Raw genomic sequence first — 4,054 nt, forward strand, 5'->3', positions numbered from 1 at the left:
GACAGATACTCAAATGCTGTCAGAGTGTCAATGATAATGTCAGAGTACATGACACATATTGAAATGCTAAAAGAAGAAGGATTAAGGCTGCATCTCAGTCCTGCTTTGATGACTCAGCTTTACATTGACATACTCAGCATGCCACTTGGATCAGACTTCTGGTTTTGCTCTTCAACAGCATTTTTAAATAATTCCTCTTGCCTAAGGAGGACATTGGAAAAAGCACATAAGAGGAGCGTTCCTTTTAACAAGTGCAGAGCTCTGGTTTTTCATGGAATTTGGAAGCATGCTCTGGTTTTCACAAAGTACAAAACTCTCCAGCTGATTCACCTTTCAGAAATGCTCAGGATGAGCACTGGATCCTTAGGAAGATGCCCTGTCCTTTGGGCACTGCTATAGAAGCATCTCCCTGGCACCCACCTGCAGGGTGTCTTTCCCCCACTGCCTGTCCTGAGTGCTAAGGACAAGCCTTTCATAGACCCCAGACTGTGCCTACCCCCAAATCTTGTCAGTAGGTTGTTTTCATTTCCTTTTCCTTCCTAATTATTCATCCTTAAAAAAAAATATATTATATAAAGACATCTTCTGGGGTTTCAATCTTTGCTCTCAATGACAGCAATTGTTACCAGAGTGGAGAGCTGCCCAACAAAGTTTCATCCACGGGCAGAAGGAGCCTGGTTTAGTGTCAGGGACAGCTCCACCCTGTACTGGATGGAGTGAATTCATTCCTTTGAGTAGGGCAGTGCCAGAGGATGCTGGATTGAGAGGATAAGGCTTCCCCAGTGATAGTCCCTGCTCAGATTTTTACCCAGGACTTACATCTTTCACAGGGGGTTGGCAAGGGGTTGATTTCCTTATTTATTTACCCTTGAAGACAGAGGTAGCAGAGTTGCATGGCAAGCTTCATTTTTGTGCTTATACTGCAATTATTTTCCTGGTGGATCTCAAAGCAAAGGAGTGACCTCCTTTGCCATCTCAGCAGTGTGCAGCCACGGCCATGCCACCCTGTTCCAAAATACTAAATGGGACTGGTTTAGGTTAAGCTTTGCTCACCCTGAGAGCAGAAGACCCCAGAGCTGGCAAAGGGAGGCAATGGGAATACAGTGAGAAGGAGGCAGGACAACGGGATTGGACAGTAGAGCTGGGACACCAACTTGGCTCTGCCATAGATGAAACCTCTCCCTCTGTCTGCCTATGCCCTGAAAGTACCTGCCTTACCTCTCTGCCTGTGAATACCTGTCCTGGAGGATACAGCAGGAGTGCTGAATGATGCAACTCTGAGTACAGGCAAGGCTGAGGTTAAGCAGCCTGCAGAAAGGAAAGCTCAGAAGAAAGCTCCAACTCCTACCCACAGTCCTATTACTCTTAGCTTCTCCCCCACAGGCAGGCATTTCCCTGCATCTGTTTTTCACCTCGTGCCATCGCTTTGGCTCATAGGTACCACTCAGCAGAATGAGCTGCTGCATCCAGATGGCACCGAGCAGCCAGCACTGCCTGGAGATTTCCTTGCACTGAGTCCCCAAAGCTGTGTTGCTCCAGTGGCATGGCACAAGGCCACACTGCTCCTAGCCCAAATACAGATGCCAGCATGGCTCCACTGCTTTGATTTCCAGAGGCAAGGTGATCTTTGTGAGCTCAGGCATTACTGCCCATCCCTATCACATGTGGAAAGCGTCCCCTTGAGCTCTGGGGCTACCACAGTCTGTGCCAAAAGACAGGGTTTACTCTGCAGGAAACTCATACTTGCTTTAATTTAAAGAGTAACTTTCAGCTAAAGAAGTTCAGATGGTTGAAGAGGTTGTAAGGACCCTTTTAATGCAGTTTAAATCCCTCTGCCTTCCGTTTAGCTTCAAACACCTTTAAGGTAAACAGGAGCAACCCAATCAGATGATAACAAGAGAGTCTGCATGCAGCTTGCACTGCTTTAACCACTGAAGCAAAAGCAGGTTAATGCACTCAGGGCAGGTTTGTATGTACACAGTGTCTGGGCTTCATGGCTGGCAGCTGTCACCTCCGTGGTGTCCTCTGCAAACGGGGCACAGAGGATGGGCCATATGCACCACAGCGTGAGTCACCCTGAGGGACAAGGACCATAGTAACACAGCCCTGATTCGGGCCTCCCCAGCTCTCTTGTGATACCCATAAGCACAAGGATACTAAACTGAGAGAAGGGGAAGGTCTGACAGGCAGTTATGTGACTGGGGGCATTCAGGTTTAGGTTTCTTCTTGGAAGCACTCTGTAATGCAGCCACCGCCAAGGGAGCAGCTTTATAACCAGCACCTAGGACACACACGCGCCTTAAGGGCAAAACAAAAAGAACAAGCAGTGTAAATCACTGCAAACTCCTTTGTTTGTAATGGGCTTCACCTCTTTGCCCCCCAGATTGATTTGGTCCACAGAGTCAGGCTGGAACACCAGGGTAGGCAGATTTTCTGTAGGAAGAACTTAATGGCTGAGACTGAAATCTGGCCAAGATCTTGGGGTTATTCTTCCTTGTGAGAAGAGCCACCAAATATTTAACATAGGCTTCCTATGGGGCTGGTGCTACTGCCAATCACTGGGACATTTTTGAGAAACCAGGTCAATTAAAAATCCCTTTGTTGGTTCTCATCTTTGAGAGTTACAGGAATTCAGAGATGAACAGATGGAGTATGTGTTCATTAGGGCATGCCCTGACATTAGTAGCATTTATTCATAGGCTCTAGCTGAGGATATCAGGGCAGTTTGCCAGCACCACCACAAGACAGGGAGGTGATGCTACCCACACTGGGTAGTCAGGTATTGCTGAGTTCAACTGACTCAAAGTCATTCTGCAAAAGAAAACCCAACTGCAGCAACAGCTGGGCAGAGGTTTTAAAGGAGCCAGCATGGCTTTCACAGCTACAGTGCTGAACCAGGACTCAGTGTTTCTTCTCTAGCACTGTCTCCAGTTCCACCACCTGAAAGAAACCCTTTTTATGCCTGCTCCGGCGCAGCCAGGCCACAGCAGCATGAAGCAGAGGACTTCAGCCACCAGGCAGAGCTTGTCTTGTTTTGTGGATGTCAGCTAGGTCAGCAGAAGCTCCCTCTGCTCACCCATGTGGTGCTGATGGCTGCTGGGTTAGTTGATAAAGCCATGGGAGGAGGGCTGGGGAACAACATCCCTCTGAGTCCTGCAGTGATTTCAAGCATCTCACAGCCCATTGACTCTTGACATGTCTAACGGGTTTAGGTGACTTGAAAGCAGAAGCCAGATGCCTAAATAACAGAGGCTTCCAAAAATTACAGTGGACCTCCCGAGGTTGCTTCTGTCCCGAATTTTCCTACAATCCTGTGAAGTGCAGTTTATTCCCAGCTGTTCCAGAGCTCTGGCTGTAACTTTTGGTGAGTCCCTGCACTTCTCCCTCCCTCTCTCCCACCCTGCCGAGACCCTTGGCACTGCTGCACTGGAGCTGCTCCTCTCAGTGTGTCTGAAGGAGTTTTGGGTGCCAGCAGAAGGCAGTCCACAGCTGGTAGCAACTAACCAAAGTGTTGGTTACCCCTGAGAAAAAGAGCAGCCTTTTGCTGCGGAGTAATGCATCTGAGCAGATTCGGAGTGGTAGGAGAGCAGAAACCGAAGGTTTCAGGGAGCCGTGAAAGGCTAAGTGATGACAGGAGGGATCTGGTGCCCCCAGTGCTCCCGGGCACATTTAGGAAGGCAGCGTGAACGTCAGGCACCCCCCACTTCGTAGATGAGGATCTTGATGAAGGAAACGAGCGATAGGAGGGGAGAAGCGGGATGAAGGGGTTTGGAAACCAAACCAAATCACGGATTTCCCTGGGGAGGGAAGGCGGGGGTGGGGGAGGAAAGCGCACACGGTGGGTCGCGGCGAGTCTCCGGGGGGCAGGATTTCTCTTCCATCGCATGGAAGAGAGAGATTAAAGAAGAAAGTGGGAGTGGGGTGGGAGGGAAGGGAAAGAGGGGGGTGTGGGGGGGGATGAACAAAGGAGATTGGCAGCACAGCTGTTTTGGGAAGAAAAAAAAAAAAAAAAAAAAAAAAAAGCCAGCCTTCCTGTTTCTTTAAAGCCGCTCAT

The sequence above is a fragment of the Calypte anna genome, chromosome 4B (genome assembly GCF_003957555.1).
Source record: "Calypte anna isolate BGI_N300 chromosome 4B, bCalAnn1_v1.p, whole genome shotgun sequence".
Taxonomy (NCBI): domain Eukaryota; kingdom Metazoa; phylum Chordata; class Aves; order Apodiformes; family Trochilidae; genus Calypte; species Calypte anna.